Below are 25379 nucleotides of genomic sequence, written 5' to 3'. Positions count from 1 at the left end.
CAAAAAAATATTAAAATAGATGGGATTGGCTTATTTAAGATTTCTGTTTTGTTTCAGGATTTATGTTGATTGCAGCACTCATTTAGAATTTTCATATTTGTTGCTCTGAACCAAACTTTATCTGGGTGGGCAGAGTTATTTATCTTGTTTTAATATTACACTTCCCAAACAGTCCTGTGCAACACTTAAATCCCTCCCCTTAATCGAAGCAAATAACAGAACTCCTTATGTCAAAATAAAGAGAATAAATGAAAAACCATGTAAACACTCATGCAAACCATGGTAGTACTCAATACACACCAATAAATGGTTCCAATTATGCAGACAATAAACAAATATAATGAGACTGCTCGTGGACAAGCTAAAGACGATGTTCTATTCTAGTATTATGACAAATTACTAATCATTACAGAGGACTGAATATCATTATTTGCAAGCTTCACCATCGGCCTCTCCCAAACTTCCCACGGCCTCCCTGGGAGCTGACTGCTAAATTGTAACTTCTTCACCTCGGAACCGGCAGCAGCCACCCGATTTTAACAGCAAAATAAAGGAAACAACCTTAAACACCCCAAACGAAAAGCGAAGGGCGATGGAGGCTGTGCCCCGCCGGGGAGCGCATGGAGCCGCGGCCGGAGCCGGCGCTGCCGCTGCCCGGTCCCGGGAGCCCACGGAAGTCCCTGCCCGGAGCCCACGGCAATCCCTGCCCGGAGCCCACGGCAATCCCTGCCCGGAGCCCACGGCAGCCCGTGCCCGGAGCCCACGGCAATCCGTGCCCGGAGCCCACGGCAATCCCTACCCGGAGCCCACGGCAGTCCGTGCCCGGAGCCCCGGCTGTCCCCGAACGCGCTGTCCCCGCGGGACGCGCTGTCCCCTCGGAGCTGCCCCGCTCATCCCCCGCTCACCGGGGCAGCAATCGGGCCCGGCCGTGCGGTGAAGGGTGCGCGCAGCCCGCGGGGCTGCCGAGCATCTCCCCGCCGCACCCGGTTCTGCCCCCACCTCCAAAAGACAAGGTGGAAAACGTCAACCCCAGCGCGGAGGTCCCCGAACCCCGCAGATCCCCGTTGCCGCGCCGGGCGAGCTCGGTCCCCGCGGGCGCGCACGCTGCCCCGCCGTCCGCACCTCCGGCTGCTCTTGGGAAGGGGACGTTTAATTTTCCCTTTCAGAGAAACCCCCAAGGAGGGAAGGAGGGCTCACCCCACACTCCCCGGGGTCTGGGGTCTGCCCCGGGGCCGGCGGCGAGGCGGCACCGACGGGGCAAAGCGGCCCCGTCCCGCGGGGCCGTGGCAGCGCGGCCGCCGCGCTCGCCGCTCTTACCTTGTGTCGCCGGGAGCCCGCGGGGGCAGGGAGGGGGCAGAGGGACAAATATCCTTCAGGCGGCTGGAAGCAACATCTCGGCGTTAAAAGCGGGCGGAGGCCGCGGCCGTCGGGGTCCGGGGAGCGGCGCGGGGCGCTCCACCATGTGCGGGGGGCGGCGGGGCCCGGGCGGGGGCTGCCGGCCCCGGAGGGCTCAGCGGCGGCGGGGCTCGGCGGGTTCCTGCCGGCTCGCCATCACTGTCCCCTTTCGGCCCCTCCTGGTCTTATCGGCTGGCTTTGGGGCGGTGTGTGCGAAAAAAGTTACCGGGGAAGAGGGAGGAAATGGGAAAAAAAAACCCAAACCCCCCAAAACCCACACAAGCCTCTTCAGGGAAAGGAAAGGGAGAAAATTTTAAAAAACGGAGGAAAAAGAAAAACAACAACAACAAACCCCACCGCGCACCGCTCAACAAAACAAACTTCTTTCACTTCTCCGCCGGGGATGGGAGAAAAGTGAGTGCGCGTGGGAGGGCGGACGGGCGGGCGGCTCTCCCCCTCCCCACGCCCGCAGCCTGCCCGCGGCGCTGCTTCCCCGCCGCACCCCCGGGCAGCGCCCGGCCCGGCCCGGCCCGGCGTGGCCCTCTCCGCCCCCCCTCCCCGCCCACCCCGTCGGGCCGTGCCCTCCCGCCGCTCCCCTTTAGGGCACTGTCTCTTTAAAGCGGGGCAGCCCCGGCCGCTCCGGCCGCCTTTCCCCCCCCTTCTCCTCGGCCCCCCCCGTCCGGGGCGGCGGCGGCGCTCCCGGCGCGCTTAAAGCGACAGCGGCCCCGCGGCCGGGGGTCACCGCCAGGTCGCGGAGGAGCGGCCCCGCCGCGGGGGCTCACCGGCAGCCCTCGGGGGAAGCCCCCGCCAGCCCCCCCTGGATGCATCCCCTGCCCGGGGCCGGCGATGCGCTGTGCCTCGGGCCCTCGCCGCTCGCCTCTATTTATTCGCCGCCGCCGCTTGCCCCGGAGCCCGGAGCGCCGTCGCGGCCGCCCCTTAGCGGGGGCTGCGGCGAGCGGGAGCCGCTCCGCGCTCGCCCCGACGGCTGCTCCCGGCACTCCGGGAGCCGGCGCACCCGCCGCGTTACCCGAATCATTCCCGTCATCGCGTCACTCTGGTTATTAATAACGATTTTTAATGAAATGCAACTTCTTTTTCTTTTGTTTTCTTTTTTTCCTTCCCCCGGCCAATTTCGCGGCGAGCCCGTTTGGTGCCGCGGAACCACCGCCCCGCTTGCCGCCGCTTTCTAAACGATTGGGTTTTTTTCCCCCCCTTTATTTCTTTGGTAACGAATCCCATGAATGGAGCGGCGGGAGGCCGGGCTCTACCTGCTGGCGGGGGCGGCGGGGCCGGGCCCGCTCCCTCCCGCAGGGCAGCGCAGCCCCCCCGGCACCGCAAACGGACCCGAAATCCAACCGCGCCGCAAACGTCCGCAAAGTTTGGAACAGCCCGGGCTCACTACGGCAAGATCCTCGTATATGTGCTTTGGGAAGAGGGCAAGGGAAAAAGAAAAAAATAAGAGGGCTGAGCTGTATCTTTTATTGCACCATCCAGAAGTGCCACCCACTTTTTTTTTTTTTTTTTTTTTTTAAGTGCAGATATATTTTTCAGACTAAAAGTGAATTTTTCTTCCCTGGGGGGCCAAGAAGGGCCGGGGAAGGAGAGCGGGGGGAGGGCGAGAAGCCGACTGACAGGAGATGCTGATGGATTCGTCTCAGCGGCCCGTTATCTGTGACATTGACCTGTTAGCTCAGATAATGGCTATTGTCCGAGGGGAGAGAGACGGGGAGGGGGGGGGAAACTGCACGCAGTGGTGGTAGGTAGGACAGGAAAAAAAGAAAAAAAAAAAAAAAAAAAAAAGAACAAGAAAAAAAATCCTTTGTCAATAACCTCAAAAAACCCGGTGGGAGATTCCCAGAGCGCCCGGGCCTGGGAACCGGCGCCCGCCCGGTGTGCGGGGCCGTGGGTTCCTGCCCTCCCTCCGCTCCCCATTGTTGGGGATTTTTTTCCTTCTTATTTTTTTCCTCCCTCTTTCTCTCTGTCTCACTCTTTTTTTCTTTTTTTTTTTTCTTTTTTTTTTTTTCTTTAATTTAGCCATAAATTGGCCCGCCTCGCGCTATGAGCTGTTCTATTTTCTCCCTGTCAGGATGAGGGATTTGCTTTATGATGCATTGTGTATTAAATACAAGTAATCTGGGAAACTGATTGCTCGAGCCCATCGGCCTGATCAGAGCCCCCGATAGCGAGCCGGAGCCCCCTCCCTCCCTCCCTTCCCTCCCCCTCGGCCGTGCCACAAAGGGAGGAAACGGCGCTGGATAAACAAAAGCGGCTCCCGGTACCGGCAGAGCGGGGCCGGGCCCGGCCCGCACCGGGGCTCGGCCACCGCTCCGCCCGCCGCCGCTGGGTGGCGCTCTCCGCCGGGACACGGCCGGACGCGCCCTCAGCGCTGGCAGGGCCGCCGCTCCCCTTTTTCAGGGGGAAACCCCCCTTTTTTTTTAAATAGTTCCTCTTCATGCAGCTCTCCCAGCGGTTCGGCTGTAACCCAGAGAAGGAGGAAGAAGAGGGGGAGGAAGGCTCATGCCTCCGAGCCAGAGGGGTTCGCGGCTAGGAGGAGTGAAGGGTCAAGCCTGGCCCCGCTGCCGGTCAGGACCTCTAACATCCCGATCAAGGGATGTGGATACACACATCAACACACGTCGATGTATTTCTTCTTTCAGGCGAAAATCTTTTAAAACATCTCTTGCCGCCTTTCCCCTCTCCCCTCTGACGGTTCGGTGGGCGCTTCAAGAGGCCCAAATATTTCCACAGGGTCCCGTTGGCAATTGTTTATTTAAAACAAGTCGCTCTATTAGTGGAGCAGTCAGGAGTTAGTACTCCAGTCTGCTAGTAATTCCCACCAGGCTGTAAACTGATGCCTCTTTTAAGCCTTTAACTTCATGGTCGTCCCAGAAGTAAAAGTTCTTCTAATGGAGACCCTATGGGCATCGTGCATTCCAGCACATCATTAAAGCAAAGCAAAGCAGCTCGGCCACAGCCAGATGAAATAACGGCACTGTCCACGTTTAATGGGCTTCCTGGGGCCAAACGCTGCCGAGGACAATGGGGGGAAAATCAGACAAGTCACTGGTGATTTTTTAAATACCGTAAATGTTCATATTAGGCTTGATATTAGCCCTTCGTTTGCAGACAGGCCACTTCACAACCACCTTTTTGAGAGGGGTTTAATGTTATATATCTCAAGGTGGCTAAACACAACACTGAGCAATCCTGGCTAACACTGTGATGAGTGTTTGAAACACGGAGTGTTTAACGTGGAGAGAGAAAGGAAAACCAAAGCGAAACAAACATGCAGAAAACAAGGGCTCTCTGACATATCCTAATGCTCCAGGACTGACCTGGGAGACAAGAACGAAAGGCAACACAGTTTCTGCATGTCAATTCCTCCCACCCCGTGTTGTGGATATCAACTTGAAAAAAAAAAAAAAAAAAAAAGAAAAGAAGTGTTGCTGCTGATTTCAGGGGGAAGAGTCAAATAATTTCCAGCCCTTGATGAAGGAGTGGGATGGGCATCTCAGTGCCCCCCAGGTCGGTGCCCTGTCCCTGCTGCCCCTCCTGCCCTCACATGCTACCTGGCTCATCCCTCCCAGCCAAAACGCAGTTTTCAAGTGAGGGAGAGGGGGAGAAAATTAAAGGTAAAAAAAATGTAAATAAGAAATTTCCCTTGGTCTGGAAATGGGCCCAACTGAAAGCATGTTAATCTCCACCTCAGTAATTTGGTTCTCCTGGAGAAGACAGAAGCCCTGCTGCTGTGCCCTGCACTTCATAAATCACGTCTTTATGTGGACAAGGTCAGGGCACCTAACAGCTCAGACATGGGCCTTTGCAGTGGCTCGGAGGGCTCCGGCATGTTTATTCTCTCGCACAGATCTCTGAGGAGCAGTCCAGCACGCTTCTAATTACTTTTGATTATTTTCATTTGCTCGGGTCAGACTGGCTTTGCCGGCACTGCTGGAGGGTGGGTTTCCTCCCCCCAGCCTGGCTGTGGGACGTAGGGGGATCAATGCTGTGCCCTGCACCCCCTTCCCCAGGGCAGTTCAGGGCTCCAGGGATCTCTGGGGCTCACCCCGCCAGTGGAGGGGGTCCCCTTTTGGCAGCAAAGCCCGGAACCTCCAGCTGAGTCAGGGACCCCCAGAGCTGCCCTCCCCCTGCCATAGCCAGGCAAAGCAGAACATTTACCAGTGTGAAATGAGGGGTGTGCAGAAAACACACATCCCCCCCCCCGAAAGTACCTACTGCCTTCAGGGAAAAAAAAATAAACGACCCCGTATCCTTGCAAAAAAGTTACATGGTGCATGTGCAGGCAATAAAAAAGTTGAAGGACCTCTACGATGCCTGTGGGGACAGAGCTGTGCTCGGGGAGCTGCGGAGCACACGCAGCCCCAGCTGTGCACAGAGGCAGAGCATGTGTTGGTCTGCTCTCCCCGACTGCTGAGCAGTCACAGCACAATCCACCGGGTATGCACGGTGCCCACGCAGGGTGGATTCACGGTAGGGACACATGAGTGTCCCTGGCAGTGTTCCAGGTGTGGGTGAAGCCATCCCCATGCTCCCACAAAGCAGTGCTGCACCCCCTCTTACAGTCTGTAACAACACACAGCTGTCACCAGCAGAAGCCCGCTACCCAAATACTGAGCAGAAAGGCTCTACTTTTTCTCTCCCATTAAAATGTAGGCTCTAAAATAGCATGTTCCTTCAAATCCCAATCTGAGCTTGACACCCCAACCCTGTATTCTCATCCTGGCGTGATGGTCCCTGCAGACCACTGCCCTCGTGTCCTGTACCCAAGTGTGCCAGCGTCTCCATCACATTCCAAGGGTGAGGGTGGGTGTTGGTGCCATCACAGCTGGTGGTACCCACACTCCTCGAGCAGGGGCTGCCTGGTGGGAAGGAGTTTTCTGGCAGACATCAAGTTGTGCCACTGGGTTTTCAGCCTGAAACGTTTTGGATATTGGGTGTTACTGCAAACCAGGAGAAGGGAAATCGCAGCAGATTTACCTACTTCATCAATCAGGAAGATGTAAAAATGTGTCAGTGGCTGGTATCTGGCTGCCTAAGTGATTTAATTCCTGTCTTGGGGAGGAAATCCTGCAGACACCCTTCCTTGTGGCAGGACAAGATGTTTGCCTTACTGCAAACAAACCACGGCCCTCACAGCACACCCCAAATTTGATGCTGCGGGATGCAGTGCTGCTGGTCCACACCCCTGCTGTGAGCACACTCCTTGCAATACTTTCCTCCTCCAAACCTTTCCCTAGCTGTCCCTGCCAAGGCACGTGCTGTGGTGCTGGATGCTGAGGGCTGTTGCTGTTTTCTTTTGGAGTGTTCATTACTTCCATTACAGAAGAGTCTGGAAGCCCTCAAATCCAGCCAGGGCCATTTTCACACTTGAGGCTACTGTACCTACAGGTGAGACAGCTCCTGCTGGATGAGTCTGGCACGAGTTTGGCTACAGTAAAAGTCTGGGGAGAAATGCACATTAGCCAGCTTGTCTTAGCACCTATGAGAGCCAGGGCAAGGCAAGGCAAGGCTGACTGATGTGGGTGTTGGCCTCCTGTCCACCCAGAAGCTGTGTTTGCCTGTGCTTCACCTTTCTCATGTTTTGAAAGGAAGCCAAAATCCTGAAGAATCTGGGAAATTCCAGATTCTGCATTTCCTCACGTGCTGGGCAGCCTGGAAGACTCTTTTCTTTCTTAACCCAAATCCTACCAATAGGACCAAAAAAAGCACCTGTTTGGGGGGTTTTTTATGGCTCTCTCATTCATCCTTGTTGAAATACAACTGAATAAATCCCTCAGGTTTGTACCCACTCCTGCTTCCCATTATATGCTCATGTGGAGATGGAGCAGCGGGACCCATGAAGCCAACAGAGGGTCCATATGGGGTGGCCAGAACTCCTGCTTAATGTAGCTGCTGTTTCTCTGCCTGAAAACACAACTTTTAGCAGAGGCTGCCCTAAAAATGGAAGATCCCTAAGAAGTACTCCCTGAGAAGGCATCATATCCTGGAGGTAGGAAGCACAATATAAGGATTTTGCAGACTTTCTTTGTATGTGCTTAAGAATTCAACAAGGTTCAATTAACCCTCAAGCCTTCTCTTTTGGCAAATAATTTGAGGGTCTCATTTGGAAGACTCCTTCCAGTCCCAGAGCCCTCATAGCATGTGAAGAGCCATTCAAGGAAGTTGTGTGTGAGCAAGTCCTGGGGAACCACTTGGGTTTAGGCACTATTCATGATCTGAAAGTAGAATTTACAAGCCAAAAGGATGAAGAAGAAAATATGGAAGCAGGGAAAATGCCAGGCCAAGGCAGACTGAAGGGGTTAAAAACCAGAACTTTACACAACAAGAATTAATGTGATGCATAACAGGTAATTCTATTTTAATAATCAATTTTAAGAGTGACTGGCTATTTTCAAAGCATTCCTGTTGTAGCCAAAGTTTTAACTAGGCGTGTGAGAGTGGGCATAAACACCTGTGGACTTTATAAGAGTAAGAAGCAATTTATCACCCAATAAAACGTCAAACACTCATGTTAAAATTTTCAGGTTTGCATTTGCTATTTTAAGTGTCACATGTGTGGATGGTTCTAGGGGAGGCTCAGAAGAAGTGGATACACATCCTACATACATAAACACACGTGCACACAGCCAATACAACCAGCTCTAGAGCAGGGAAGAAAACTTGTCTGGAAACACCCATGTTACAGTTTCATCCCTCCTATGTTATGTATTAAACCCATTGTGATCATCGACCAGAGTTGTCTAAAACCTGAACTAAATGGGCATTAAGTCAGTTGCCATATGAAATTACTGCCATTCGATTTTCAGATAAACCACAAAACTTGATGAACTAACATTGTTCCAGATGAATTAACTCATCATCCCCGGGAAAAGAAGGTTGTGAGGGAAAGCAGGGCTCTAATAGCGATGATTAATCCTCCTCCTATTGCAAGGCACTTGCCTGCAAGTAGAGAGATGCCCTACTAAAGGCAGGCTGAGGATCCACAGTGCCTCCAAAACATCTGCCTTGCCAAACCCTGACAGTAGTGTTAAACATTATTTACATGTGGGTAGGAGAGGGAGAATTTTTTGTTATGGGCTGGTAACTATAAATACACTAAAATCCCCATCAACGGTTCAAGTCATGCTTGGTAGATAAATCCAGGACTGAAATTCAGGAATGTTAATTTATTCAGCTGGTGGAGGAACATCCAAAGTTGTTCCTTATCCCATACTCAGGCAATCTCCCTGGGATTAAGTCATTAAGTGTTTGGGCAATAGTGCCCTGTGAGTGGCTCAGGCTCCCCAGCACGGGCGGGCAGAGCCCTTCGTGTCCCCCACCCTGGCTGTGCTCAGGGTCCTGAGCAGTAAATGCTTAACTGGCCCCGTGTGTGCACAGCAGCCCACCTGGGCGTGCAGGAGAAGTGCTGCTCCACATAAATTAGTCACACATGGCCAAAGGTGCCTGATGCATTTGGAAAAATCTTACCCCGAGAGCTACCTGGTTTGCTCTAAAAAGATTTTGCTCATCAGGAAAATTCAGGGCAGAGAGGGGGGAGAATATATTTGATGCAGGTGTCCAAATAAACCTGTCCTATAACCCATGGATCACAATGGGTTATTAATGAAATAGCTGTGAACATCAGCGTATCCTTGTGGCAGATTTCTTTCATAAATGAGTTGAACATTTTCCAATTTCAGGGAAGTGCTGCTACCTATAAACTTGGAGATTAAGGGCTTTTTCCCCTAAGACTCAGATCCCTCGGGGCACTTGTGTTCTGGCATGCATCCCTTATTTGCTGAAGAAATTTCAAACTTGGTAATTTAGCACCATACTGATAAAACAAAGGGGGGAAGGGAAAAAAAAGCAGCAGTTGGGCATGCATGTGAAGGAGGAGAGAGGTGAGTGGTACAGCTTTGGGCATTTATTTATTTGTTTGGTTTTTTTATCCACAAGTCGTACTGCAGATTTTTTGTGAGATTCATAGAAAAAACATTCCCAAGATACAACATATAAGATGCGTAGCAATCCACAAACCGAGTTTTGCAGATGCAAAATGACCTGCAGAATTTGAAGGACGGTGGAGGCTGTTTTATAACCATTTTATTCTATATAATTTATTTAAGCCTAAGATGGGCTAAATTTGCCACTAGGAGAATTATGAGTATTAGCATTATTAGCATTACAGCAGCACCTAGAGGCCCCACTAGAAACTGGGACCCTTTGTGGGTAGAAAAATAATAAACACAAGACTCTATCCTGAAATCCTACAGTTGGCATGGATGGGATAAAAACTGTGCCAGATGGGAAGATTACCATTTTATTTTTACAGATGGAATACGGAGTTGTGCTCATGGAGAAAATCAGTGGCAGATTCTCATGCAATATTTTCACATCATTTTCATTCATTGAGAAGTTGTTTTTTATTCCTTTTCTTTGACTGCAATGAAGAGAAACTCCTCTCTGCCTGCTGGTTCTTACAGCTTCTCATGGATAAATAGTGGGAGTCTGCTTGGTCACTGCCAGTTAAAACAGGTCTGCATGCTTTAATATGGCTCATCTGCAGTAGAAATTCAACTTTATCTCCCCTTTTTTAGCTAGGAAAATATTTTAGCCTTGGAAATGAGCAGTTGATGCTTTGGAACATCTTTAAACGTAAGCACATTGCTCTGATTGGTGCCATAAATGAAAGCTTCTCCTATAGAAGCAGTTTTGGGGAAGATACGTCAAACTCTGGCTTTGACGCTTTGACTTTTGTGGCAGAAATGTGAAATGGAGTTCATGATGTCAAGTCTTGTTGCTAGGAGTCCCCCAGCAATCATGCAAGTGCTGAGCATAAGATGGATCATGATCCCCACCAGGCAGAGGGGGAGAAACTTCCCCAACCACTCCACTGTGTGCTCCTAAACCTCACTAAGTGGCTGCAACAAGCATCAGGGAATGGGCATGTGCTCAGTTGCAGTTTTTTGAGTCCATAGAAGCAAAATGAGGCAATGTGCTAAGAACAGATGTCTTTCCACCAGGAAGGATTTCAGAGGCTGCATGATCTGTCTTGAGAATCCTGTATAGTAAATACAGTACTAAAGATCATTTACTTTGCTTATGCTTCCATGTGCTGGAATCCTTACATGGGACAAAGAAGGAGAGCCACTGGGTGAAGGAGTTGGTGCAGGGTGTTTTGGCTGAAGCAGGTGGTCATCTCTGTGGGCTTTTCAAGGAGTTATAGTGAGATCAGGGCTGTCACATATTCCCCAGACAAACACCTGCAACTCCAAGTCCTGAACACAGCACTGACATGAGAGCATTGGATACCTTGGGACTGAACTGGTGGCCAGAAGTGCTGATCAAGCCAGGCAGAGCCCCATTTCCACACAAGATTCCCATCACTCCTGGGGTCAGACAGGACACTTAGACCAGACCTGGGCTGTCTCAGGGCTGTAGATGGAGGAGCTGCTTCAGCTCCAGACAAAATTCAGTCCTGGATCCTCTCACTGACTTTAGCTCCAGGACCAGGGGGCTGGAGCACAGGATTTTAGTGCTGTATTTGTGAGCTCTCCAGAAATAAATGGGACCTAGAAGCTGTCCTGCCAGGCACTGTGAACAGAAGCTTAAGCCAGTTGTGTGTTGCACGAAGGACGTCTGTCAGCTTGGGTGATAAAGTAAGAATATCTGTCATGATATGAATGACCACAATTTTCCCTAGATCTTTTGGTGCATTTAACAGTGCTATAAAAGATGCAAGTGGGAGTTAGGAGTTCTCATTAGCACTTCAGAATTACTTAATTATTTCATTCTCTAAATTAATCCATGAATTTTGTCTCAAATGGAAAACAGTAGGTTTAGATAGAGGTTGCTGTGGACTGGGAAATACTTCTATGGAAAGAAGAAAACTGAATTGGTTTGAATGATTTATAAAATGTGAGGGTTTCATTCCAAAATATCATTTATATGCCCAGAAATCTACGCAGCAAATCTAATCCAGCAAAGGAAAATGAACATTCTCAATCCATGAATAAAGATGGGAAGTAATTCTGCAGCAGATTCAGCCTGTGCCTGCCCATGTATGACAAGTAACTGATCTGAAGCCCTTTTACACATCTGTTAGGTTTGTATTTACCCAGAGTTTAGGAGACAAAATGTGGGGACAAAGAACATGACAATAACCTCAAAGAAAGCAATAATAATAACAGCTACTCCCCACACTGAGTTAAGCACATCCTTCCTTCCTTAATGCATCCACTGATGGGAAAGAAGGAGGAAGGTCGATGCCAAAGGCAAAGACTGACCAAAACCCCCAAAACTCCAGCAAATCCTCTTGCTTTTGATAGAGTGCACCTTTGCCAGTTTAAGGGATACAAAAAGAGTAAGATATAAACGGGGTTTATACGAACAGGATATTACAAAGACCTTGTTGACCTGATTTCCATCCAGCCACATGAAGAGTGTGGTGATCATGGATGATGTTCCAGGTGATTCATTGCAACTCCAGTCAGTAGTCAAGAGTCCAGCAGACACATCTGAAGTGCAGCGACCTTGGCTTGCATGAGTGAGGCCAGTAGTAAAAGCAAATGGAAGTTAAAATGAAAGATGTATATTTTTAGAAGAATTTGTAGTGTTTGGACTCCAGCTTTAGATGGCTCAAGAGTATTTTGTAAGCCAAAAATCTGTTCTCTGCTTCTGGTTTGTTGATTAAATATACTTGTTACCAAGAACTTCAAGCAGGAAAAAATTTAAAGGAGACTTCAGCTAAGATATTGTCAGCTTCAGCTGCAGCACTGAACAACTAAAACGTAATAACTCTTCAGATCTCAAGTTATTTCCACTGACTGCCGTATAATCAGCATGTTAAATCTGGGCACCTCTTCAGGCACAGTTATTTGTGTGATATATACAGATCGATACCTATTGATTTTATAATTTTGATTCATCTCTATGCAGTGATTCAGTTTCACATCATCTTATTTATCAAGCTTTTCTCCATGCCTTTGCTTCCAAGCTTCTTGACACTTCCAGGCCACTTGAGGAGCATCCTACCACAACCACCCCTTTTGCCCCTGCACCCAGTGTCAGTGGGAACACACTTGGTCATATTCCAAGGAATTTTTTATGTAAAGAGCACATACACAGGGTATCTCGGGTTGTTAGTGCATGAAGATAAAGTCCATAAACATTCTTTGCTAATGCCATAGCACCACTGTCCCTGCTGGATATGGAGCCACTCCCCAGCTTTCCCTGCAGGCTTTGCCACCCCAGTGGACTGAGCACAGCTGCCTGTTTCTTACCCAGGGGCCATGTCTTCAAATTTCCCTTTGTGCTGGCTTATGAAGACATGAAGGGGATAAAACTTTGCCCTGAATATTAAAATTTGTTCTTTTTACCCCTGGAACTTTTTTGGACCCGTGCTGGCACCTGAAGCCCCTCCCTGCTGCGGCTGCTCCTGTGGACACAGCAGCAGACTGAGCAGAGGAGCTGGCACAAAAAGCCCAATGGTGACTGATTAACAGCGACCTGGTTGGCACACTGGAGGAAACCAACCCCACTGCTGCCAATGACAGGGCATCAGGGAAATCCTGTTAACCTCACTGCATTGCATATATGCAAATGACAGCAGATTAACGAGTGTCAGTGAAGCCGCATTACCACTGTGCTCACACCAGTTTGCATCACAACAAATTACGTCTGGACACACGGAGATGCCCCAAATAGACTAACTCATGATTTAGCAACTCATGTCTGCCCAAACTCCAGCTCAGTGGGGAAACCCAGGTCTCCAGTGGCATGTCTGCTGCTGGCAGCCCGTTTGCAGCACGGTGGTGGTCGGTGGTGACAGGATGTGGGGCAAATGTGGTTAAAAACCATCCGCTGAAATTCATGTGGTGAATGAATTTAGGGCAAACAGGAGAAACTCTCTATGTTGAAAATGCCCAACAAAAAGAACTGAGCTCCATTCCAATGCAACGATTTCCAAATGTTTTTGTAGAAGATGCTGAAGGCGGCTGGGATGTACTGCATCTGTGAAATGGGAGTTATTAGGGTGGATGCCTTTGGAAGGGAAACAAAAAGGATTGATGAGGACTAAACATTTCAGGGGGGCTCACACACTCCAGTAAGATAGAAGCATGGGCTAATTACAAAATAAGACCTATCACCATGCAAAAATAAATGACTTCAGAAATAGCTTTAGATATCATGTTAAAAGCACCTTTGGGAACAAAAAGATGCTATGCTAAAAACAGGAGATCTAAAGAGCTGTTATTACACATCCATTACGTTTTCTGAGCTGTCGCATTTACTTTTTGAAGTTCTGTACACATGATACAGCAAGGCAAAACATTTTATGTACCGTAGGAAATCTGAAACAATGTTTAATGTTCAGAAGATAAAGTTAACAAAACTACACTTCAGTGGCTTTTTTATTTCTCTATTTTATGACCTTTCTAGAACTTAAGAGTAAAAGGAAACAAGAAGGAAGGATAAGCAACCATACGCTCCTGCTTGCTTTTTTCTACATTGCTGATCAGAGCCCAAGGCAGAAATTATAATAAAAAATGTCTTCTTTTTAATGTCTAAATAGGAGCTGTTGAAACACTGATGGTACGAAGTGTTTCAGGATGGAAAGCATTTGTTCCTCTTGCAGCTATCAACAGTCATATGTTACATGATTTTCCGATTTTTCTCCCTGAAATTACAGAAGCCCATCACGTCTTCATGACCATTTGGAACAGTTTTTCTGCTGTTTCTGCTTTTTCTAAAACCAAAACCAGCTACAACGATGACTCACAAGAACTATTTCTACAAGCATCAGGCAATTCAGATTATTGACATTTTCTCTGTTCCTTTTAAATATCCTTGGTTACATATTGATGACCTCAATAGTGATAAGTTCTGAATTTACTGGGCAATGATCCCCCCACAAACTTCTGTCCTGCTGGATGCTACAATGCTCCTGATGCAGCTGCTCTGATCATTGATGTTACAGCACAAGCACCCACTTCAAATTCAAGTTGCTCATTTCCCTTGGAAGGAGAAGGTAACCACAAACAACAAAAAAAAAGAGTGAATGTGATGGGAGATTGATGTGAGTTTTAAAGCATGGTGTAGTTCACTAATTTATTGGCCTAATGAAGAAAAAATTGACATCTGAGTGGCATGAGCTACCCCAAACACAACATCCTGCCAAACCTACATTAGATGGAAGCAGGTGCTTAGTTTAAACTGTCAAAATCTTCTGCAGTAGAACATCTATGCTACTTGTTAATAGAGGATCTGGTAGAAAGTGAGGGATTATTTCTGCTGATTTCAGGAGGAAGATGCAAAGGAAATAGCAAGAATACCAGCAAAGTTTTATAAAATGTATTTATGTATGTACAACAGATCTTGAATGAGTAATCATTGAACTTTTAAAAAATCCTATAGCTTAAAGACTATATTCAATTTATTTTGAACATTTCTTGCCATGTTTTTATGACATCTGTTATTTCTCTCAATGACAGACTTTTCTTTCCTTAAACTAGATCTTTAAATGGGATGTCTTCCATTACAACTCTGCAGATTTACTATCTGTGATTCAGAGGTAAGTCTGAGCAAATCAGAAGGGATTTTAAGGTCTAGACTGTGTACCTGCCATCCAAGTTCATGTGGTCAAATTCATTCTTGATATAACTTCACTGAGAATTTTACTTTTTTACTCGGGGAGAAGTTGCACTTGGATGGATTTATTCCTGGCGTGAATTTCAATGTTCAAATACAACTACTTAGGGTGACACCCTTTGACTAAAATCAACTGTATGGGGAAAAAAGATGAGTGAGTGACTCAGGAACAGCCTGAAGGTGTTTTGAAGGATGATATCCATGTAAGATAGATCTACAGCACCTCCTTAGCTGATATTATGGCTTTCTAATTAAGGGTACCATAAGTTGGAAGGTGCTCATAGCAGAGCAGCAGGATGCAGCTCCCCTCCCCTGTGTTTAAGACTAAGGGTGTGATGGCAAAAACAGAGAAAAAGACCTGCTTCTTCAGGAGCTAATTCATGATCCTCAGCCATCTTCCTCTCATTTCATTGGAAGAAATATTCCAAACACTTCTAACATTAAACTCTACAGGGAGCTAGTGTCACTCATGACTGAATAACCAAGCAGCCTGGGGATGAGGCAGGAACAAGGGAAGTGGGAGAACCACATCCCTCCAGGACCTCACTGGTAGTGCAATGGAGTTGGTGATTCCCTTGGCCTTTCAGGTGAACATGGAGTTAATGTATGAATCTTTAAGAAAAGATCTTTACTGACCCACCAGTCCTCTGAACCTTCCCGAATCTGAAAGGACAACTCCATACATGTAACCATTACATGGGTTCAACACCAGCCTGGGGAAAGTGTCACCTCCTGAATCACAGGGTATTCTTCCAGTAACATCAATATTTTCCATAGAGGTCCCCCAGCCAAGCCTGCCTTGTCCCAGCCCTGCTTGGAAGGTCTTCCAGGGCTGTAGCAAAGGTGGTATGGCTGGAGACCAAGTCAAGGCATTATTTTATTTTGTTTTGGTTAACAGAGTTGATATTTGGTCAAAGGCTCCTAGCTGTGAAATGATGAGGAGCTGCCAATTTCTAAGCTAAATGTTGTACATTCATATCCTGCTACCACTAACTCCATTACGATTAGTCAGGAGTGAACTTAGAAGGTTCAGAAATAACGTTTGGATAAACATCCCCAAATTTTGGATGCTTATCTGAGCCTGACCCAAACCCCCTGAGTATGCAGAACTGAGCTGAAAATCTGGCAAGAATGTTAATTTCCACACTTTTCATTTCTCTCTTGAAGGCTATATTTGCAGTTTAAGATATTTCCTTTAATTGGAATTAGCATAATACATTATTTCCCTATGGTGAGAACAGCTTTTCTGTAGTTACTTTGCCTGTTTGGATGTTGTCCAAGGAAGTACAAAAGGGGATGAAAGTGAACACAAAAATCCAAAGTAAATAAGTGAATCAAACTCTTTAAACCCCACAAATGGGTAGATTCTGCTTAAGGCTTCTCCCAGAATAAATGACTTGGTCCAACCCTAAAATTCTGCTCTTCTTTTTTAATGGTACTGGTGCCAGCCATATCCCTGTCATATGCATTTGGTAAAAATTAATAATTAATAATTAATGATTTATGCTTTGGGGAATTTTTTGCCCTTTCTTTTCTGGGGTATATCACTGCTTCAGATAGCATCTGATTTCTTTAATTCCATTCATTATCAACCCTACAAAAATATTGTGCCAGGTATGGTGAGTCTTTGGGCAGCTTGGAGTTACAATCAGTAAGTGTTTGACCTTGCAACATTTGCAAGTTATAAGATGCCAGCTCCATGCATATACTAAGTTCTGTGATATTTTCTGTGCAAGTGTAGTATTTAAGCAACGAATGGAGCCTTCAGATGAGGGGAACTTCACATCCAGGTTGCACATGGGAGGCCCAACCTGCTGTTGGGAAGACCCATCTATGCAGGTGTGAATCCAGCTGTTAGACCTGACCTCACTGCAGACCTTGGGGTGAAGGCTTTAAAATGAAAACCCTGCAAATACCCAGAGTGAGGTGCTTTTCAAATTAACCTCTTTGCAAGTCATCTGGTGATGTGAGGTGCATTCAGAAGGACACGAGTGACCTCAGACCCTTTCCAAGCACCGGGCTGGGAAGGTCGTGTCAGCACCCAGCTGCTCACCCTTCCTCCTGCCACTCTTCCCAAGCAGAACTAATTATAGCAGCAGCCTGTGCCTGCATGTAGAGGGATCAGCACAGCACATGGATACATCCACGCACATCCACAGACCCGAATGTTTGCTCACATTTAACAGCGAGCAAAACAAATAAAAATGAGTATTGACATGAATGCCTGTTACCCAACGCTCCCAGGGAAGAAAAGCAAGGCCAAGTGTTACTCTGTAAGCAGTACTCAAAAATATTCCTCTCCAAGCTCAAATCCAGAACACGGCATCGAGACCAGCTTGAGCACCAAAACAGAAACCCAGCCTGGTGTTTCCCAGCTCCCTGCTCCTTATCAGGGAGATCTGGGCAAGCTGCCGGGCAGTGACTGAGGGCTGAGCCGCTCCTCCCTGCCAGCCGGGACGGGGCCGCTTGGGAAAGGGGAAAATGTCATCCAGCCCCAACACAAAGGGCAAGATGGTATCTCACTGCTGGTGTGGTGAAGTCATGTACTAGGAAAAATATATTTAGCTGTTCCTGGGCAGTCCCCAGGAGGCTGCAGAGCTGGTCTGATACCAGTCTTGTTCACCTGCCCCAAAGCGTCGTGTGAGACACGCATGGCTGTGACACAAAGAGGCTCAAAATGATAATTAGATAATTGGCCCCTGTGCCAGTGACCCCCAGGAGCACCGTGGGAAGGGGAGGAGACACTGCTTACACAGCTGGGGACATGCCAGCATTGAAGATGCCAGCTTGATCAAAGAAAACAACCAGGATCATACAGAGAGATCTGCTGTAAAGTCACTGGAAACATGCTCCAAGTGAAGAGTGAGGCTTGAAATATTCCCATCATGAAATCCTGACTCCACTGAGGGCAACAGAAGAGCCCTGATTGCCTTTTGGACAGAGAGGGCAACAATTCAAATGTTTGTTTAGCCGTCAGAGAAGGAACATTACTTGGTGTACAGCCCACACTGCTTTGTGATAAACATGTTATAAAACAGATATTTGCACAGACTGCATACAATGGGAAAGTCACAGGGAAAGGTGGGGTTGGAAAATGGGTTTATAAAATTATAAAAATGCCACAGAAGAACACAGGTTGGAGGATGGTAGCAGTTCTGTTCTCCTGGCTCAGCATCCTGAGTTTTGTTGTTTCTTCTGTGGTTTCTTCTGTCACGTTACCATAATTTTACAGTTGAACTCATCAGCTGGCATTAGCCAGAGTCACCCTATTTAATAGCACCATAAAACAAATAATCCAGAAGAATTTGTCTCTGCAGCCATGTGCTTTATACGGCACAAGTCTGAATAAATATGTAACTGTTCACACCCTCTCAGAAGTGCTGGAACAGGAACACACTGAACCCAGAGCACTGATTTATATCTAAGGCAGCATTGACTCAGAAATAAGAGTGAAAATGTAGGTTAGATGGATAGTAGGTGCTATAAAGAGTAATTGCTCTCTTGTTTTACACCTTAAAGATCTGTGTAGTGTAGGCAAGAGCCCAAGACAAGATAGAAAACAGCCAGCTTGAATGCATGGACTGGAAACAAAGGACAGTCACAGCTCATCCTACCTGATTGAAAATACCATTCAAAATCATAATGTGTACTATAAATCAAGATGAAGGGTGGGGGGGTTGTCTCTCAGAAGCTTTTCTCTACTCTCCTGGTAAGACATGGAGCCCTTCCAAAAATACACCAGCTCTGCATGCAACGCCTGAATGGCTGCGTGGAACTGAACAGCCACTTGCAATGCATGAATTCAATCAGCTGAAAGGACCCACTGAATTTAATTGTGTTAATAAAAAGAAAGTTATGCATCCTCACTGACCACAGGGGGAAAGTTGGCAAATGGTTTGAGATCCTATCTTCACGATTTCTCCTGCACAGGCTGGGAGGGCAGAGAGGATTACTCCTGGGCAGCCCTCCTGGGCCCAGCAAGATGAATTTTAATAAATGAGCAAGCATACAGGCTATCTGTGTAATTTTTGTATATACACTGTGATTTACTTTGTGAAATTCACATGACAAATAATAATTACCATTGCACTATAAACCCTCATTTCCCAGTCCTCAGTACCAAACCAAAGTAGCCACGTGTTTTAAGGACTTTGCCTCTATTCTTAATGTCAAAATGTTAAAAAAAGAGTTAATTTGGGAAGGGAATTATTAAGGTCAGGTTGCGTGAGATTCACTCTGATGTACTCTAAATGATGTGTTAAATGATGATTTCCAACACAGCCTGTGGCAGAGAGTTTGTTTGGAATGACATTTGTTGTGGCACCAGTGGCCACTACGAAGATGAATTTATATATACACTTAAAGCACCTGCCTGCAGAGGTGTCACGGAGAAGTTCTGCATGAGCAGATGACAACAGATATTTTGCAAGCACTCACAAACTGAACTTGTGCTCCAAAATAGCAATTAAAATGTTGTCTAGAGCACTTACTTCACTTCTTTCATGAAATGCATACAACCACACTCTCAGCTGTTGTTATGAAGCATAACTTGGTGATCTCTTCAGCAAATAACGCTCCTTCAGCAAACCAGCCACGCTGCTGTGGTTTGGTTTCTTGCAACCTGTTTAAATTTTAGTCGTGCAGGTTTTGCAGAACTGCTTCTCTTGGCTGCATGATTGTGAACAGTGACATTTATAAATGAATATAATGTTTGAAATTTTAGTCAGACTGTGATTAGGCACCAGCATCTACACAAACAAAGCTCTGATGCTCTGAGATTAGCAGAATACTGATAGAAAGATAACCTACGTGAAGGCTGAGTAAGGAGCAATGATGGATTTGCCCACTTTTCTTTCAGCTCTGTTAAGAAGCCCTTCCCAAGTGAAGTCACTTCTTTACCCTGCAAACACTGAGCTCCGGTTTTACAGCTCTGTGATTTTAGATAAATACAACAGTGTCCATGTCAGGAGACAGATGCCACTTTCCTTGAGGACAGTGATCACAGTCAGAGCTCCTCTACTGGAGATCCCTTTGTTGTTTGGCCATCAGGTCTCATCTGCTCATTTGCCTTGCTTTCCCTTCCCTCTCACACATCCCCAATGTGCCACCCTCATGTCAAAATAGTTTGTGGAGTTTTCCATCTTGTTACAGTGACCAGGACTCAGCAGGATGCTTTCCAACAAACTCTTCTCCAGCTTCTAAGGCCTGAGAAGATGCACTGAGAGAGAAAAGAATGGTTTTTTGCACTGACAGCCCTCCTGAAACACCAATGATGGCTGCCAGTCCCTGGTAATTCCCATGGGATTTGTATGGCAAGAGCAGCTTCCACCAGGGCACAATACCAAGTGGTTTCCCAAACAACACCCAGCAATGGCCTTTATGCTAAAACCAGTTGTGTCTGAAATGCCTCCTGGGTTCAGCTCATACACAGCCAAAAATGAGTCTAACTTCCCAAGTGCTGTCTTTGCTTTCAGAAGTTTTTTTGGTTTTTTTTTTACTGGTTTTCCACTGTCTGGCATTTACAGTATACCACAGAGGTGGAAAGGCTTATATTTACCGCTCTTTCCTATCAAAGCTACTTTAAATTTAAGGCACAGTGCTGTTTCCATTTGGAAATTTTTTTGCATGAGCCATTTACAAGACCTTTACAAGCCATGGTATGCCAAGACCTCTCCAATTTCTTCAGTTTACTGCAAAGGAGTCTGGCTGGCATGAAGAAGGCTCTACCATCCCACCCAAACCCCAGCTGGAGGACAGACACTGCTACCTATGGACAGCAAAGCTGCAGGTAGGGAGAAGGGAAACATGAGAGGCAGTGGAGTTAGGAATCAGTTTTTTTATGCTCCAGAAGTCTTTTTCCTGGGACACACAGCTAGCCTGGCTTCTGGCAATTTCTTCAGTTTGGATGGGATTGATGGCAGAATGAACAAGTATACTCGTTAAGTCCTAAATACATCTGAAAATATACATAAATATATCTAGATATCTGTTAATAATGTAAAGTTCTTCAAACCTTGGTACAATTTATTTCTTAGCTTGCTACCACCCTCACTTCTACTGTGTCCATCATCTGGGATGGGACACATAAATGACCTTCTACTACAGCCCTGGTCAGCAGAGGTTTGGTGCCAGCTTTGCAGCAAGAAATCATCATCTAATGGCCTCAGCTAGGGCTGAAAGCCAGAATTTGCTGCCATTTACTGTTGGCCTGAAGTGGTTACTTCTCCTGTAAGCATCACACACTGCCAAGCAAGGGCAGCACCAAGCACACAGGAGCTTTTTGGGAAACTGGAGAGGATTTGGGTACTCAGCCCAGCTGGCTCTTTGGGAATTAAAGAATTAATACCACTTGGAAAGAAATTAAAGTAAAATCATGCCATAGCAAGGAGAATTGAAGAGGAGTAAGAGGTGGGAGGGCGTTAGGAGCAGCAGGAGAAAGGCCAAGGAGGGCCCCCAGAGAGAGCAAACAGGGCTTTCCCGGGGCTGAGCTGGGCTCAGGACCACTTCTGGCTGCACTTGATGGCTTCACAAACACCCAGCACAATACAGGAGTGTAACATAAGCCTCAACTCCTCGAGATTAGCCATGGCTGGGAAATAATGTTATCGCTCCCCATTATACTTCAGGAGCCCTTGAGAAAAAGTCCCCAAAATTCCCACGAGCTTTAAACGAAGGTGAGATTTTCCCTTGGTGACCATCCTCCTTTCCTAAGAGATCTTGTACTCTGCATATGTCACATTTTCTTTCCTTGCCCAACCATGCAAAAGTTCAGCCTTTTGCACAGCAGTTTCACTCTCTATGAAGATGCTGCTTCTCTTTCACCATCTCTCATTCTCTCCTCCACTAAAATTACAGATCTAGGATTTTCCTGCTGGGTCAAAACCCCATCTCCTTCCTCAAAGGGGCTCAGTTTAACTACACATCACTGTGCCAGACGGTGACTGTTAGTACCACCCAGTTTCATTAGTTATCAAGGGCTAAAGTTGCACTTCGAACAGTCATCAATCAGTAGGAAAAAATACGCATCAAATTAAAACTCCCAGCAAACTCCAACACCTTAGGGCTTTTTCCTTTTACAAGCAACATTTTCTTCCACTGAAAACAGAACTACTTGTGCAGGTGGTTTTTAAACACAAACAGCTGCTCCATGGAAATGCAGTTGAGGAAAATTGTTCAGAAAAAAAAGGCAAAGACAAAGCCATGGGTGTGGAGCAAGAATCCATACAGCCCCAATTCCCAGGGAAATATAGGAAGGGAAAAGAAACCTAAGATATAAACAGTAAGTGGAATTTCCATTGCACTGGTCCCAATAAACACACTGGTTTTGGGGGAAGGAAAGTGGGATCAAGGGACCAGAGTGAGGCAGTAGGTGTTGTGAGGGAAAGCGTGGAGGAGGGTTATGGCTCGTAAAAATCCGCTTCATCTTTCAGTGTCAGAACAATGCCCGGGTGTATGGTGGGCTGTGTTATCAGCCAGGGAAGCAGAGAAAGGCTGGGATAAACAGCACCAGACAGCCAGGGGTTTGTGGTCATGATTTACTCCTGCCTTCCCAAATAGTTCCTCCTTTCTTTCTGCTTCATTTCTGTTGATCTGTCCATCTTTTAAAAGGTCCTGGAGGACGTAGCTCTTTTTAGCACTGTTGCCATAATTTTAATTACCAACTCAACAATTTTTTGGCAATACAGAGTTTTTAAAAGTCTTAGTAATTGTATTTTGATCAGACCTACCAAGATCACAAAAAATATTGCTGCTCTTTCCTTATTCCACTACTTTTCCCTGTAATGTCTCTCTTCTATCTATGAGCTCTTCCATCACCTCATTCTCCTATGCATCCCCTCAAGTAAAAACTTCACTTTCAGAGCACTTTGGTGTGTGCCATCCCCTTGTAGGAACACAATGTCAACTCTCCCTCCAGTTACAGACTGCAGAGGCCACCCTTGAAATGCTGCATTTTCTACAGCCCTGCCCTCCAGAGAAGGCTTTCCCTGCAAACACCTCCAAAGCTATTTCACCACTTTCCTCCCAGCTCTCCTTCGAATTCCTCTTTGAATCCATAAGGATTAATCTCCTGGTATGCTGCAGCTGCTGTCAAGATGACAAGTTCTGGGTTTCCTCCTCTCTTATATGCATCCATTAATGTTCTCTTGGACTGAAAGATCCTAAAGCAAAAACCGTCTCTGTATCCTTTATTCCCCACCTAGGTCTCCTGGCTTTTTCTGTCCTTGTGGTGAAGCCCCAAAAGTGTTTGAGTAAAGACTGAAAAAAATAATTCCTTAAATTTTGTACACATAGGAGAGTAATGAACTCAAGTAATATGAGCAAGCTCAGTGCCACCTTCCTATACAGCAAGTGTAATGTCACTGCAATAAGAGCCCCATTATTTTTCCTGGTGCTGAGATTGTATTAAATACTTCATGCACAAACATGAAGATGGAGCCTCACCTTTGGATCTGCATTCCAGGAAAATCACATTTCCTGGAGAAGAGGTGCAATGAAAGCCAATCTGATGCTGCTGAAGGCCCACATGGAACTTGTTAGTTCCACCATTATTTTTCCCTTTCTCTATACTCTGTTGTGTTTATGTTCTTCGGAGGCAAGGACTTTGCAACAGGATAAGCTCTTTTATCAAACTGAATCAGCCCAGTAGTATCCCAAAGTGGGAGATTCTAAGTGCCAGATAGTCCTGGAAGGTGTGCAAAGCTTGCAGCAGACAAATCAGTAGCAAAACCTTAAACATTCAGGAGGAACACAGAATAATCAACTGGAATATTAACGTGCTGGTAAAATGATTAAAGTTTGGCATTACACATATTTTCAAATGTACTGACACTTCATTCTCATAAAGACCAGCTCAGTTATGTTTGATTTGTATTCATATCCTATAATGTGAATATATTTGCTCAAAATTGCTGTGTAGTAAATCACTATCACAGAAATAAGCTTATATTTATTCTTAGCATTCATGAATTGCATGGTGTTGGACCACCATATATTTAACACCTCCGAAGAAACCCAACCGCAACTTTTGAAAGCAACACCTTTATATATCATTATGGACATTGTTTCCTTAACAGTTAATCACACACTCTCCAATCACATGGTTTTTACCTTAAGAGAGAAAAATGAGTGACTCTATAGCTTGAAATGCAAAGCCCTCTACTTGACCTTTCAATGTGAAAAACCCCACTGGGCCAGGTCCTGAGGGTGCTGAGCACTCTCGTCCTTGCACTGAGCACCCTTGGCTTCCCCTGAAGCCGACAGAAGTTGAAGGCATTCAACCACTTGCTGGATCAACCCTGTAATCACTAAAAGCTCTCTCCAGAGTGATATAAATGTGGACAGTCACTTCACTTCACAGATTTGGTCCAGCATTAGGGTTACTTTAAAACCAAAGCTGTCGGAGAAAATGTTGGATCTATGATATGACTTTGAACCCAGGTCACTAAAATCTTTCCCGACGCAGCATCTTCTTTGGGATTCTTAAGAAAGCTAAACCTGCAAAGACAAATATTATGGCAACAAAAATAAATGCCTGAGTTTTTAACCTTTTCAGGGAAAGTAATTCCTTTATTGGCTGCAGCTAAAACTTCCTACCTTTCTTTCCCTTTTTGTTGTATCTGTGAGTAATTTCTTCAGTCACATTGTTTATAAGAAGTGAAGTTATTCGTAATCATGCCTTAAGAGTATGTACACAAACTGGACATCCTAATAGAGCACTATGTATTAAATTCCTGATTGTTTGACATAAATTCTCTCTCTTTCTTTTACTCAGACAGGAAGCTTCCCATTTATTTACGAATAGGTTAAGACCCTAGTCATGTTCCTAACTGTGTTCCTAAGTGCTAACATATATTAAGTAAATTTAGAGCCTCTTCTGCATAGGAAACAAATTAAACTGGTTAAACATGGAGAAAGACTAAATGTAATCTATCTTTTGTCATGTTTATGATATCGGAACGCATCTTATATGAATGTTCCAATTTGGCTGTTACAGCAGATGGGTTGCTTATGATAAACCACAACTACAGACAGGGAATGTGATAGTATAAATCATAAAGAAGATAAATAATGAAATTCTTTGAAATAACCTTGGTTAAATATTTAGACATTTGGTTTCCAAGCTTGCTTGCACATATGAAATAGTATTCTTTACCGATGGAAAGAAATGCTCTCAACAATAATCATATTGGGACAGCTAATAAGGTCTCAAGGACATATTTGCATTTAGAGACTTCTTTGGATTTGTATAAAATTTGTATGCACAGGGAAGATACTCGTACTCAGGGGAATAGTCCTAGATGGAAACCTGTATAAAAAAGTAAAGACAACTCATGATT

At 46.1% G+C, this 25379-nt stretch overlaps 1 protein-coding gene across 4 annotated transcripts in view; it reads right to left on the bottom strand.

Annotated features, from left to right (window-relative positions):
* The window catches only part of MECOM (MDS1 and EVI1 complex locus), a 329136-nt gene that overhangs the window by 47860 nt on the left and 255897 nt on the right, over positions 1-25379 (bottom strand). The window contains exon 1 of one of the 4 annotated variants that reach the window (XM_014887059.2): positions 1318-1429. The exons of the other annotated variants lie outside the window; for them this stretch is intronic. The gene's annotated coding sequence lies outside the window, so the exon portion shown is untranslated. Of the gene's footprint in view, positions 1-1317; positions 1430-25379 lie in introns of those variants that run through there. 4 annotated transcript variants of the gene reach the window in all.

Source organism: Sturnus vulgaris, chromosome 10 (genome assembly GCF_052056855.1).
Source record: "Sturnus vulgaris isolate bStuVul1 chromosome 10, bStuVul1.hap1, whole genome shotgun sequence".
Taxonomy (NCBI): Eukaryota; Metazoa; Chordata; class Aves; order Passeriformes; family Sturnidae; genus Sturnus; species Sturnus vulgaris.
Note: the sequence above shows the minus strand (reverse complement) of the source record. Positions and strands in the feature narration are given on the sequence as shown.